This window comes from Vespula vulgaris, chromosome 14, assembly GCF_905475345.1.
Source record: "Vespula vulgaris chromosome 14, iyVesVulg1.1, whole genome shotgun sequence".
Lineage (NCBI taxonomy): Eukaryota > Metazoa > Arthropoda > Insecta > Hymenoptera > Vespidae > Vespula > Vespula vulgaris.
This window is the reverse complement of record NC_066599.1, coordinates 5,233,393-5,249,654: the sequence shown is the minus strand read 5'-3', so window position 1 is coordinate 5,249,654 and position 16,262 is coordinate 5,233,393. Positions and strand designations below refer to the sequence as shown.

At 30.2% G+C, this 16,262-nt stretch overlaps 2 long non-coding RNA genes across 5 annotated transcripts in view; one reads left to right on the top strand and one right to left on the bottom strand.

The window, feature by feature from the left end:
* Positions 1 to 2,601: 2,601 nt before the first annotated feature.
* Positions 2,602 to 3,521, top strand: LOC127069128 (uncharacterized). Its single transcript, XR_007783364.1, has 3 exons — positions 2,602 to 2,805; positions 2,873 to 3,103; positions 3,184 to 3,521. It is a non-coding gene; the product is annotated as an uncharacterized LOC127069128 (long non-coding RNA).
* An 11,187-nt stretch (positions 3,522 to 14,708) lies between these two features.
* The window catches only part of LOC127069129 (uncharacterized), a 46,394-nt gene continuing 44,840 nt past the window's right edge, over positions 14,709 to 16,262 (bottom strand). For all 4 annotated transcript variants that reach the window (XR_007783369.1, XR_007783367.1, XR_007783370.1 and 1 more), the window contains one exon: positions 14,709 to 14,869. This is a non-coding gene — a long non-coding RNA (uncharacterized LOC127069129). The remainder of the gene's footprint in view (positions 14,870 to 16,262) is intronic.

Genomic DNA, 16,262 nt, shown 5'->3' with positions numbered 1-16,262 from the left:
TGTGTCAGGAGTTACGGCGTTGTTTTTCTATCATCTGTGACGTCACAGATCTCTGAGAGACGTTACGGCCTTGTTTCTATCATCTGTGACGTCACGGACCTGTGACAGAAGTTACGGCGTTGTTTCTATCATCTGTGACGTCACGGACTTGTGACAGAAATTACGGCATTGTTTCTATCATCTGTGACGTCACAGATCTATTAGAGACGTTACGGCGTTGTTTTTCTGTCATCTGTGACGTCACGGATCTATTAGAGACGTGACGGCGTTGTTTTTCTATCATCTGTGACGTCACGGACCTGTGACAGAAATTACGGCGTTGTTTCTATCATCTGTGACGTCACCGATCCATTAGAGACGTGACGGCGTTGTTTTTCTATCATCTGTGACGTCACGGACCTGTGACAGAAATTACGGCGTTGTTTCTATCATCTGTGACGTCACCGATCCATTAGAGACGTTACGGTGTTGTTTTTCTATCATCTGTGACGTCACGGACCTTTGACAGGAATTACGGCGTTGTTTCTATCATCTGTGACGTCACAGATCTATTAGAGCCGTTACGGCATTGTTTTTCTATCATCTGTGACGTCACGGACCTGTAAAAGAAATTACGGCGTTGTTCCTATCATCTGTGACGTCACGGACCTGTGACAGAAATTACGGCATTGTTTTTCTATCATCTGTGACGTCACGGACCTGTAAAAGAAATTACGGCGTTGTTCCTATCATCTGTGACGTCACGGTCCTGTGACAGAAATTACGGCGTTGTTTCTATCATCTGTGACGTCACGGACCTGTGACAGAAGTTACGGCGTTGTTTCTATCATCTGTGACGTCACGGACTTGTGACAGAAATTACGGCATTGTTTCTATCATCTGTGACGTCACAGATCTATTAGAGACGTTACGGCGTTGTTTTTCTGTCATCTGTGACGTCACGGATCTATTAGAGACGTGACGGCGTTGTTTTTCTATCATCTGTGACGTCACGGACCTGTGACAGAAATTACGGCGTTGTTTCTATCATCTGTGACGTCACCGATCCATTAGAGACGTGACGGCGTTGTTTTTCTATCATCTGTGACGTCACGGACCTGTGACAGAAATTACGGCGTTGTTTCTATCATCTGTGACGTCACCGATCCATTAGAGACGTTACGGTGTTGTTTTTCTATCATCTGTGACGTCACGGACCTTTGACAGGAATTACGGCGTTGTTTCTATCATCTGTGACGTCACAGATCTATTAGAGCCGTTACGGCATTGTTTTTCTATCATCTGTGACGTCACGGACCTGTAAAAGAAATTACGGCGTTGTTCCTATCATCTGTGACGTCACGGACCTGTGACAGAAATTACGGCATTGTTTTTCTATCATCTGTGACGTCACGGACCTGTAAAAGAAATTACGGCGTTGTTCCTATCATCTGTGACGTCACGGACCTGTGACAGAAATTACGGCGTTGTTTCTATCATCTGTGACGTCACCGATCTATTTGAGACGTTACGGCGTTGTTTTTCTATCATCTGTGACGTCACGGACCTGTGACAGAAATTACGGCGTTGTTTCTATCATCTGTGACGTCACGGACCTGTGACAGAAGTTACGGCGTTGTTTATATCATCTGTGACGTCACAGATCTATTAGAGACGTTACGGCGTTGTTTTTCTATCATCTGTGACGTCACGGACCTGTTACAGAAGTTACGGCCTTGTTTCGATCATCTGTGACGTCACGGACCTGTGACAGGAGTTACGGCGTTGTTTTTCTATCATCTGTGACGTCACAGATCTCTGAGAGACGTTACAGCGTTGTTTCGATCATCTATGACGTCACGGTCCTGTGACAGAAGTTACGGCCTTGTTTCGATCATCTGTGACGTCACGGACCTGTGACAGACTTTACGGCGTTGTTTCCATCATATGTGACGTCGCGGACCTGTGACAGACGTTACGGCGTTGTTTCGATCATCTGTGACGTCACGGACCTGTGACAGACGTTACGGCGTTTTTACGGACGTTACGGCGTTGTTTCCAGCATCTGTGACGTCACGGACCTGTGACAGACGTTAAGGTGTTGTTATGGACGTCAGGGACTTCAGACGGACATTACGGCGTTGTTACGGTCGTCACGGACGTGTGACAGACGTTACGGCGTTATTTCGATCATCTGTGATGTCACGGAGCTGTGACAGACGTTACGGCGATGTTACGGACGTTACGGATGTTCGACAGACGTTTCGGATGTTCGAGTGAGGTTACGGCACTCTTACGGACGTAAGACAGACGTTATGGATGTTCGAGTGATGTTACGGCACTTTTACGGACGTTAGGTAGTTGCGGCGATATTACGGACGTTATGGAAGTTCGAGTGAGGTTAGAGCACTCTTACGGACGTTACAGCGGTTTACTGAAACTATAGCACCTAGAAGAACGGGACCGGACTCATGGGTGAGCTCTCGTTGCGCCCTCTAGGCGGATTTTTTTTTGTCCAGATCGGACCAATCATGTACGAGTGAAGTCTACAAACGATCTATATATAGTTTGGAAATTCTTCAGTCAACGCCATCTATGAGTCAATGGAAAATCTTTCCAATCAACTACTTGTACGCTAATGGCGTAATGTATAATTGGAATTGAATTATTTCTGGATTTACAAAGAAAAACAGCAAGACTTGCCGCAGCCAAAAGTATATCAACCGCTTTTATAGCTTCGCAAAAGAAAGAATCATCATCCTGGACAATCAAGAACCAATGGATCAGATTTTTTTCACCAAAACATTTTTGTATGCATTGAAAAAGGTCAGTTTTTATTTCACGTTGCATGACACACATAGCTATAACTTTTATTAATTTCTTTTTATTGTAGAAGTCAAAGTTACTTCTATGAAAGAATTACGAAACTTCTTAATTTCTGTTATCGTATTTTGTTGGAGATAGTTCTTGATCGATAAAAAAAGAGATTATACGCGAAGCGTGTGACGTACAGTATGAAGAAAAGAATTGTGAAGCTGTGACAGATGAATGTCCAAAAAATAATCTTTTATAGGACCAAATCTTTCTGTAATAATTGGAGCATTTAAACCCGCAAAAATTGTCGGTATGTTTCCATCGTATATATTTCCATTTTAAACTATGCATTAACTTTCAAAAACCAGAAATAGCTACGTTACTTATTAGGTATTCCCAGAGGTTTGAAAAAACTTGTTTCCTCAAAAATGAAGAGTCTACGGTACACAGAACTTATATATTATATTATATAGAAATCCTTGGAATGCGCCACTTCTGAGTCTATTAAAAGTCTTTACAATCAATTACTTACCATACATGGCAGTAGTGTAATATAAATTTGAATGGAATTATTTCAGGACTTAGAAAGGTATCATAATCGGATATATGTGTAATCGTCTTTAATATGAATGGGTTTTTGATATAATTGTACTTTGGACGGCTCATGCTTCCTTATCGAGTGCCTCTTTGTCAAGAGCTAACAAAGTTTCATTTCAATTTAATCTCGATATCGTTCTTTGTTTTATTCAAATTCTCGATTCGTTTACCCTTTCTTTCTCTCTCTCTCTCTCTCTCTCTGTATATATATATACATATTATATATAATATATATATATATATATCTGTATATATCTCAATCTGTATCAGAAATAAACTCAGGGTTTATAAAAAAACATTATCATATACATATTCATATACGCCTCAATGCAGTTACGACTTACATCTTGCATCGAAAAATGACAATAGTCGACTATAATTAGTGAATTTCTTAATCAGTGGTATTACATCTTACGTTGATACATTTGTGAAGAGTTTTGTTATCTACGGCCAGTTGAAAGGCATTTTAACTATTAACCGAAGTATTGAAATCTTTTATCAAAAGTCTTAACGTTAACGACAAACGAATAAAAGATTGTATTAGAGTTTAATTCGATATCTTCCATTGTATCTTCCAATATAATAATGTAAAGTTTATTAACGAGAAGTAGAATCATATATCTAATTAAAAATAAACAACTAATAGATTTCGTTCCATTACACAAATGTATATACATACATTTATGCATACACATTAAAAGTATTGCTAATAAAAAATCAATGGAATTATAGAAAACATTTCATTGTAAATTGATGCCGACAATAACAAATACCCTTCAATAATGTGTAATTTTTTCTTTTTCTATTAAGTATTAATTTCTTTGTTAATCAATTTAAACATTTTTAGTTCATAATGAATTCTATCAATAACAATATCAGATATTTAATTTTGGCTCATTGCAGAAGAAAGGTTGCTCATTACTGTCTACACAATATAATAAACCTCAAGCAATACCCAAGGAAAGACTACTATATACTTTGTGTATGTGTGCGTGGGTGTGTATATTATGTATCTAGTTATGTACATATGTATCTATTTACAAACGTATGTTTATATGGGATCTTCCAACATTCCACCTTGGTGGTTGCCGAAAGACTGATCTCATACGATATTCGACAGAAAGTACATAACATAAGGTGTATTTAGATATTTCACCTTATATAGAAACATATAAACATTGTAATAATTTTTGCTTTGTATATGTCAGCTAGTAAATGGTATAAACATTCTCTTTTTCTTTCAGTGTAATAATATTATATATATATATATATATATATATATATATATATATATATATTATAATTTTTATAATTTAATTAGTTAATTAATCAAAATCAAAAAATAAAAGAAAGCAACAGGAATAGAAAAATACGAGACCTCATCGAAAACTCCGTTTGTTAGAAAACAATGTACTTTCATCTCTCTCTCTCTCTCTCTCTCTCTCTTCCTCGCTCTGTTTTGCTATTTTTTTCTTAATTTTTCTGTATGCACGTGTACGCGTATGTACGTAATACGTATATGCCTTTTAACAAATGTAATATCGTTTGGTATCGATATATTTTATATATAGAAAGATCGTCGACGATCGAACGTGATGCGTGTACCTGATCGTGACACCCTTATTTCAATATTGTAAATTTAATTTGTCAACGAGGTATAAATTCTATATTCATTTAAATACACATACCTTGATATGTGTATGAATAATGCATATTAATCATAATACGCATTAAATGACACGTTTAAATGAAATCCCACATTAAAATTTACATTGTACTAGATACATATACTACATAAGAACAAGAAAGCAAAATTGAATATACCAAGATACTTTATTCTTCTTCTTCTTCTTCTTCTGCATATTATTGTTGTTGTTATTATTGTTATTATTATCCTTATTGTATTTAGAAATCTATCATAATTGAAGATATTGGGAAATAAAGATGAGATTTCTTTCTTATTCTTCTTATTTGTTTTTTTTTTCTTTTTCTTTTCTTTTATATGAATAATAAGAAATATAAGGTATCATAATCAGATACATATGTAATCTTCTTTAATTTGAATGGGTTTTTGATATAATTGTACTTTGGACGCCTAATGCTTCCTTATCGAATGCCTTTTTGTCAAGAGCTAACAAAGTTTCTTTTCAATTTAATCTCGATATCGTTCTTTGTTTTATTCAAATTCTCGATTCGTTTACCCTTTCTTTCTCTCTCTCTCTCTCTCTCTCTCTCTGTATATATATATACATATTATATATAATATATATATATATATATCTGTATATATCTCAATCTGTATCAGAAATAAACTCAGGGTTTATAAAAAAACATTATCATATACGTATTCATCTGCGTATCAATGCAAATACGACTTACATCTTGCATCGAAAAATGACAATAGTCGACTATAATTAGTGAATTTCTTAATCAGTGGTATTACATCTTACGTTGATACATTTGTGAAGAGCTTTGATATCTACGGCCAGTTGAAAGGCATTTTAACTATTAACCGAAGTATTGAAATCTTTTATCAAAAGTCTTAACGTTAACGACAAACGAATAAAAGATTGTATTAGAGTTTAATTCGATATCTTCCATTGTATCTTCCAATATAATAATGTAAAGTTTATTAACGAGAAGTAGAATCATATATCTAATTAAAAATAAACAACTAATAGATTTCGTTCCATTACAAAGATATATATACATACATTTATGCGTACACATTAAAAGTATTGCTAATAAAAAATCAATAGGATTATAGAAAACATTTCATTGTAAATTGATGCCGAAAATAACAAATACCCTTCAATAATGTGTAATTTTTTCTTTTTCTATCAAGTATTAATTTCTTTTTAATCAATTTAAACATTTTTAGTTCATAATGTATCAATAACAATATCAGATATTTAATTTTGGCTCATTGCAGAACAAAGGTTGCTCGTTACTGTCCATACAATATAAGAAAATCTCAAGCAATACCCAAGAGAAAGACTACTGTATACTTTGTGTATGTGTGTGTGGGTGTGTATATTATGTATCTAGTTACGTACATATGTACATATACACATATGTATCTATTTACAAATGTATGTTTGTATGGGATCTTCCAACATTCCACCTCGGTGGTTGCCGAAAGACTGATCTCATACGATATTCGACAGAAAGTAAATAACATAAGTTGTATTTAGATATTTCAGCTTATATAGAAACAAATAAACATTGTAATAAGATTTGCTTTCTATACGTCAGGTAATAAATGCTATAAACATTCTCTTTTTCTTTCAGTGTAATATATATATATATATATATATATATATATATATATATATTAAAATTTTTATAATTTAATTAGTCAATTAATCAAAATCAAAAAATAAAAGAAAGCAACAGGAATAGAAAAATACGAGACCTCATCGTATACTCCGTTCGTTAGGACAGACGTCCTTCCTCGTAAACAATGAACTTTCATCTCTCTCTCTCTCTCTCTCTCTTCCTCGCTCTATTTTGCTATTTTTTTCTTAATTTTTTTGTATGCACGTGTACGCGTATGTACGTAATACGTATATGCCTTTCAACAAATGTAATATCGTTTGGTATCGATATATTTTATATATAGAAAGATCGTCGACGATCGAACGTGATGCGTGTACCTGATCGTGACACCCTTATTTCAATATTGTAAATTTAATTTGTCAACGAGGTATAAATTCTATATTCATTTAAATACACATACATTGATATGTGTATGAATAATGCATATTAATCATAATACGCATTAAATGACACGTTTAAATAAAATCCCACATTAAAATTTACATTGTACTAGATACATATACTACATAAGAACAAGAAAGCAAAATTGAATATACCAAGATACTTTATTCTTCTTCTTCTTCTTCTTCTGACTATTATTGTTGTTGTTATTATTGTTATTATTATCCTTATTGTATTTAGAAATCTATCATAATTGAAGATATTGGGAAATAAAGATGAGATTTCTTTCTTATTCTTCTTAACTGTTTTTTTTTTTCTTTTTCTTTTCGTTTATATGAATAATAAGAAATATAAGGTATCATAATCAGATACATATGTAATCTTCTTTAATTTGAATGGGTTTTTGATATAATTGTACTTTGGACGCCTAATGCTTCCTTATCGAATGCCTTTTTGTCAAGAGCTAACAAAGTTTCTTTTCAATTTAATCTCGATATCGTTCTTTGTTTTATTCAAATTCTCGATTCGTTTACCCTTTCTTTCTCTCTCTCTCTCTCTCTCTCTCTCTCTCTCTTTCTCTCTCTGTATATATATATATACATATTATATATATATATATATATATATATATATATATATATATATATATATATATATATCTGTATATATCTCAATCTGTATCAGAAATAAACTCAGGGTTTATAAAAAAACATTATCATATACGTATTCATCTGCGTATCAATGCAAATACGACTTACATCTTGCATCGAAAAATGACAATAATCGACTATAATTAGTGAATTTCTTAATCAGTGGTATTACATCTTACGTTGATACATTTGTGAAGAGCTTTGTTATCTACGGCCAGTTGAAAGGCACTTTAACTATTAACCGAGGTATTGAAATCTTTTATCAAAAGTCTTAACGTTAACGACAAACGAATAAAAGATTGTATTAGAGTTTAATTCGATATCTTCCATTGTATCTTCCAATATAATAATGTAAAGTTTATTAACGAGAAGTAGAATCATATATCTAATTAAAAATAAACAACTAATAGATTTCGTTCCATTACAAAGATATATATACATACATTTATGCGTACACATTAAAAGTATTGCTAATAAAAAATCAATAGGATTATAGAAAACATTTCATTGTAAATTGATGCCGAAAATAACAAATACCCTTCAATAATGTGTAATTTTTTCTTTTTCTATCAAGTATTAATTTCTATTTAATCAATTTAAACATTTTTAGTTCATAATGAATTCTATCAATAACAATATCAGATATTTAAGTTTGGCTCATTGCAGAAGAAAGGTTGCTCGTTACTGTCTACACAATATAATAAATCTCAAGCAATACCCAAGGAAAGACTACTATATACTTTGTGTATGTGTGCGTGGGTGTGTATATTATGTATCTAGTTATGTACATATGTATCTATTTACAAACGTATGTTTATATGGGATCTTCTAACATTCCACCTTGGTGGTTGCCGAAAGACTGATCTCATACGATATTCGACAGAAAGTAAATAACGTAAAGTGTATTTAGATATTTCAGCTTATATAGAAACAAATAAACATTGTAATAAGATTTGCTTTCTATACGTCAGGTAATAAATGCTATAAACATTCTCTTTTTCTTTCAGTGTAATATATATATATATATATATATATATATATATATATATGAATATATATATATATTAAAATTTTTATAATTTAATTAGTTAATTAATCAAAATCAAAAAATAAAAGAAAGCAACAGGAATACAAAAATACGAGACCTCATCGAAAACTCCGTTTGTTAGGACAGACGTCCTTCCTCGTAAACAATGAACTTCCATCTCTCTCTCTCTCTCTCTCTTCCTCGCTCTATTTTGCTATTTTTTTCTTAATTTTTCTGTATGCACGTGTACGCGTATGTACGTAATACGTATATGCCTTTCAACAAATGTAATATCGTTTGGTATCGATATATTTTATATATAGAAAGATCGTCGACGATCGAACGTGATGCGTATACCTGATCGTGACACCCTTATTTCAATATTGTAAATTTAATTTGTCAACGAGGTATAAATTCTATATTCATTTAAATACACATACCTTGATATGTGTATGAATAATGCATATTAATCATAATACGCATTAAATGACACGTTTAAATGAAATCCCACATTAAAATTTACATTGTACTAGATACATATACTACATAAGAACAAGAAAGCAAAATTGAATATACCAAGATACTTTATTCTTCTTCTTCTTCTTCTTCTGCATATTATTGTTGTTGTTATTATTGTTATTATTATCCTTATTGTATTTAGAAATCTATCATAATTGAAGATATTGGGAAATAAAGATGAGATTTCTTTCTTATTCTTCTTAACTGTTTTTTTTTTCTTTTTCTTTTCTTTTATATGAATAATAAGAAATATAAGGTATCATAATCAGATACATATGTAATCTTCTTTAATTTGAATGGGTTTTTGATATAATTATACTTTGGACGCCTAATGCTTCCTTATCGAATGCCTTTTTGTCAAGAGCTAACAAAGTTTCTTTTCAATTTAATCTCGATATCGTTCTTTGTTTTATTCAAATTCTCGATTCGTTTACCCTTTCTTTCTCTCTCTCTCTCTCTCTCTCTCTCTCTTTCTCTCTCTGTATATATATATATACATATATATATATATATATATATATATATATATATATATATATATATATCTGTATATATCTCAATCTGTATCAGAAATAAACTCAGGGTTTATAAAAAAACATTATCATATACGTATTCATCTGCGTATCAATGCAAATACGACTTACATCTTGCATCGAAAAATGACAATAGTCGACTATAAATGTGAATTTCTTAATCAGTGGTATTACATCTTACGTTGATACATTTGTGAAGAGCTTTGTTATCTACGGCCAGTTGAAAGGCACTTTAACTATTAACGGAGGTATTGAAATCTTTTATCAAAAGTCTTAACGTTAACGACAAACGAATAAAAGATTGTATTAGAGTTTAATTCGATATCTTCCATTGTATCTTCCAATATAATAATGTAAAGTTTATTAACGAGAAGTAGAATCATATATCTAATTAAAAATAAACAACTAATAGATTTCGTTCCATTACAAAGATATATATACATACATTTATGCGTACACATTAAAAGTATTGCTAATAAAAAATCAATAGGATTATAGAAAACATTTCATTGTAAATTGATGCCGAAAATAACAAATACCCTTCAATAATGTGTAATTTTTTCTTTTTCTATCAAGTATTAATTTCTATTTAATCAATTTAAACATTTTTAGTTCATAATGAATTCTATCAATAACAATATCAGATATTTAAGTTTGGCTCATTGCAGAAGATAGGTTGCTCGTTACTGTCTACACAATATAATAAATCTCAAGCAATACCCAAGGAAAGACTACTATATACTTTGTGTATGTGTGCGTGGGTGTGTATATTATGTATCTAGTTATGTACATATGTATCTATTTACAAACGTATGTTTATATGGGATCTTCCAACATTCCACCTTGGTGGTTGCCGAAAGACTGATCTCATACGATATTCGACAGAAAGTAAATAACATAAGTTGTATTTAGATATTTCAGCTTATATAGAAACAAATAAACATTGTAATAAGATTTGCTTTCTATACGTCAGGTAATAAATGCTATAAACATTCTCTTTTTCTTTCAGTGTAATATATATATATATATATATATATATATATATATATATATATTAAAATTTTTATAATTTAATTAGTCAATTAATCAAAATCAAAAAATAAAAGAAAGCAACAGGAATAGAAAAATACGAGACCTCATCGAATACTCCGTTCGTTAGGACAGACGTCCTTCCTCGTAAACAATGAACTTTCATCTCTCTCTCTCTCTCTCTCTTCCTCGCTCTATTTTGCTATTTTTTTCTTAATTTTTTTGTATGCACGTGTACGCGTATGTACGTAATACGTATATGCCTTTCAACAAATGTAATATCGTTTGGTATCGATATATTTTATATATAGAAAGATCGTCGACGATCGAACGTGATGCGTGTACCTGATCGTGACACCCTTATTTCAATATTGTAAATTTAATTTGTCAACGAGGTATAAATTCTATATTCATTTAAATACACATACATTGATATGTGTATGAATAATGCATATTAATCATAATACGCATTAAATGACACGTTTAAATAAAATCCCACATTAAAATTTACATTGTACTAGATACATATCCTACATAAGAACAAGAAAGCAAAATTGAATATACCAAGATACTTTATTCTTCTTCTTCTTCTTCTTCTGACTATTATTGTTGTTGTTATTATTGTTATTATTATCCTTATTGTATTTAGAAATCTATCATAATTGAAGATATTGGGAAATAAAGATGAGATTTCTTTCTTATTCTTCTTAACTGTTTTTTTTTTTCTTTTTCTTTTCGTTTATATGAATAATAAGAAATATAAGGTATCATAATCAGATACATATGTAATCTTCTTTAATTTGAATGGGTTTTTGATATAATTGTACTTTGGACGCCTAATGCTTCCTTATCGAATGCCTTTTTGTCAAGAGCTAACAAAGTTTCTTTTCAATTTAATCTCGATATCGTTCTTTGTTTTATTCAAATTCTCGATTCGTTTACCCTTTCTTTCTCTCTCTCTCTCTCTCTCTCTCTCTCTCTCTCTCTCTTTCTCTCTCTGTATATATATATATACATATTATATATATATATATATATATATATATATATATATATATATATATATATATCTGTATATATCTCAATCTGTATCAGAAATAAACTCAGGGTTTATAAAAAAACATTATCATATACGTATTCATCTGCGTATCAATGCAAATACGACTTACATCTTGCATCGAAAAATGACAATAATCGACTATAATTAGTGAATTTCTTAATCAGTGGTATTACATCTTACGTTGATACATTTGTGAAGAGCTTTGTTATCTACGGCCAGTTGAAAGGCACTTTAACTATTAACCGAGGTATTGAAATCTTTTATCAAAAGTCTTAACGTTAACGACAAACGAATAAAAGATTGTATTAGAGTTTAATTCGATATCTTCCATTGTATCTTCCAATATAATAATGTAAAGTTTATTAACGAGAAGTAGAATCATATATCTAATTAAAAATAAACAACTAATAGATTTCGTTCCATTACAAAGATATATATACATACATTTATGCGTACACATTAAAAGTATTGCTAATAAAAAATCAATAGGATTATAGAAAACATTTCATTGTAAATTGATGCCGAAAATAACAAATACCCTTCAATAATGTGTAATTTTTTCTTTTTCTATCAAGTATTAATTTCTATTTAATCAATTTAAACATTTTTAGTTCATAATGAATTCTATCAATAACAATATCAGATATTTAAGTTTGGCTCATTGCAGAAGAAAGGTTGCTCGTTACTGTCTACACAATATAATAAATCTCAAGCAATACCCAAGGAAAGACTACTATATACTTTGTGTATGTGTGCGTGGGTGTGTATATTATGTATCTAGTTATGTACATATGTATCTATTTACAAACGTATGTTTATATGGGATCTTCTAACATTCCACCTTGGTGGTTGCCGAAAGACTGATCTCATACGATATTCGACAGAAAGTAAATAACGTAAAGTGTATTTAGATATTTCAGCTTATATAGAAACAAATAAACATTGTAATAAGATTTGCTTTCTATACGTCAGGTAATAAATGCTATAAACATTCTCTTTTTCTTTCAGTGTAATATATATATATATATATATATATATATATATATATGAATATATATATATATATTAAAATTTTTATAATTTAATTAGTTAATTAATCAAAATCAAAAAATAAAAGAAAGCAACAGGAATACAAAAATACGAGACCTCATCGAAAACTCCGTTTGTTAGGACAGACGTCCTTCCTCGTAAACAATGAACTTCCATCTCTCTCTCTCTCTCTCTCTTCCTCGCTCTATTTTGCTATTTTTTTCTTAATTTTTCTGTATGCACGTGTACGCGTATGTACGTAATACGTATATGCCTTTCAACAAATGTAATATCGTTTGGTATCGATATATTTTATATATAGAAAGATCGTCGACGATCGAACGTGATGCGTATACCTGATCGTGACACCCTTATTTCAATATTGTAAATTTAATTTGTCAACGAGGTATAAATTCTATATTCATTTAAATACACATACCTTGATATGTGTATGAATAATGCATATTAATCATAATACGCATTAAATGACACGTTTAAATGAAATCCCACATTAAAATTTACATTGTACTAGATACATATACTACATAAGAACAAGAAAGCAAAATTGAATATACCAAGATACTTTATTCTTCTTCTTCTTCTTCTTCTGCATATTATTGTTGTTGTTATTATTGTTATTATTATCCTTATTGTATTTAGAAATCTATCATAATTGAAGATATTGGGAAATAAAGATGAGATTTCTTTCTTATTCTTCTTAACTGTTTTTTTTTTCTTTTTCTTTTCTTTTATATGAATAATAAGAAATATAAGGTATCATAATCAGATACATATGTAATCTTCTTTAATTTGAATGGGTTTTTGATATAATTATACTTTGGACGCCTAATGCTTCCTTATCGAATGCCTTTTTGTCAAGAGCTAACAAAGTTTCTTTTCAATTTAATCTCGATATCGTTCTTTGTTTTATTCAAATTCTCGATTCGTTTACCCTTTCTTTCTCTCTCTCTCTCTCTCTCTCTCTCTCTTTCTCTCTCTGTATATATATATATACATATTATATATAATATATATATATATATATATATATATATATATATATATATATATATATATATATCTGTATATATCTCAATCTGTATCAGAAATAAACTCAGGGTTTATAAAAAAACATTATCATATACGTATTCATCTGCGTATCAATGCAAATACGACTTACATCTTGCATCGAAAAATGACAATAGTCGACTATAATTAGTGAATTTCTTAATCAGTGGTATTACATCTTACGTTGATACATTTGTGAAGAGCTTTGTTATCTACGGCCAGTTGAAAGGCACTTTAACTATTAACGGAGGTATTGAAATCTTTTATCAAAAGTCTTAACGTTAACGACAAACGAATAAAAGATTGTATTAGAGTTTAATTCGATATCTTCCATTGTATCTTCCAATATAATAATGTAAAGTTTATTAACGAGAAGTAGAATCATATATCTAATTAAAAATAAACAACTAATAGATTTCGTTCCATTACAAAGATATATATACATACATTTATGCGTACACATTAAAAGTATTGCTAATAAAAAATCAATAGGATTATAGAAAACATTTCATTGTAAGTTGATGCCGAAAATAACAAATACCCTTCAATAATGTGTAATTTTTTCTTTTTCTATCAAGTATTAATTTCTATTTAATCAATTTAAACATTTTTAGTTCATAATGAATTCTATCAATAACAATATCAGATATTTAAGTTTGGCTCATTGCAGAAGATAGGTTGCTCGTTACTGTCTACACAATATAATAAATCTCAAGCAATACCCAAGGAAAGACTACTATATACTTTGTGTATGTGTGCGTGGGTGTGTATATTATGTATCTAGTTATGTACATATGTATCTATTTACAAACGTATGTTTATATGGGATCTTCCAACATTCCACCTTGGTGGTTGCCGAAAGACTGATCTCATACGATATTCGACAGAAAGTAAATAACATAAGTTGTATTTAGATATTTCAGCTTATATAGAAACAAATAAACATTGTAATAAGATTTGCTTTCTATACGTCAGGTAATAAATGCTATAAACATTCTCTTTTTCTTTCAGTGTAATATATATATATATATATATATATATATATATATATTAAAATTTTTATAATTTAATTAGTCAATTAATCAAAATCAAAAAATAAAAGAAAGCAACAGGAATAGAAAAATACGAGACCTCATCGAATACTCCGTTCGTTAGGACAGACGTCCATCCTCGTAAACAATGAACTTCCATCTCTCTCTCTCTCTCTCTCTTCCTCGCTCTATTTTGCTATTTTTTTCTTAATTTTTCTGTATGCACGTGTACGCGTATGTACGTAATACGTATATGCATTTTAACAAATGTAATATCGTTTGGTATCGATATATTTTATATATAGAAAGATCGTCGACGATCGAACGTGATGCGTGTACCTGATCGTGACACCCTTATTTCAATATTGTAAATTTAATTTGTCAACGAGGTATAAACTCTATATTCATTTAAATACACATACATTGATATGTGTATGAATAATGCATATTAATCATAATACGCATTAAATGACACGTTTAAATGAAATCCCACATTAAAATTTACATTGTACTAGATACATATACTACATAAGAACAAGAAAGCAAAATTGAATATACCAAGATACTTTATTCTTCTTCTTCTTCTTCTTCTTCTTCATATTTTTGTTGTTGTTATTATTGTTATTATTATCCTTATTGTATTTAGAAATCTATCATAATTGAAGATATTGGGAAATAAAGATGAGATTTCTTTCTTATTCTTCATAACTGTTTTTTTTTCTTTTTCTTTTATTTTATATGAATAATAAGAAATATAAGGTATCATAATCAGATACATATGTAATCTTCTTTAATTTGAATGGGTTTTTGATATAATTGTACTTTGGAGGGCTAATGCTTCCTTATCGAATGCCTTTTTGTCAAGAGCTAACAAAGTTTCTTTTCAATTTAATCTCGATATCGTTCTTTGTTTTATTCAAATTCTCGATTCCTTTACCCTTTTTCTTTCTCTCTCTCTCTCTCTCTCTCTGTATTTATATATACATAATATATAATATATAATATATATATATATATATATATATATATATATATATATATCTGTATATATCTCAATCTGTATCAGAAATGAGTAACTCAGGGTTTATAAAAAAACATTATCATATACGTATTCATCTGCGTATCAATGCAAATACGACTTACACCTTGCATCGAAAAATGACAATAGTCGACTATAATTAGTGAATTTCTTAATCAGTGGTATTA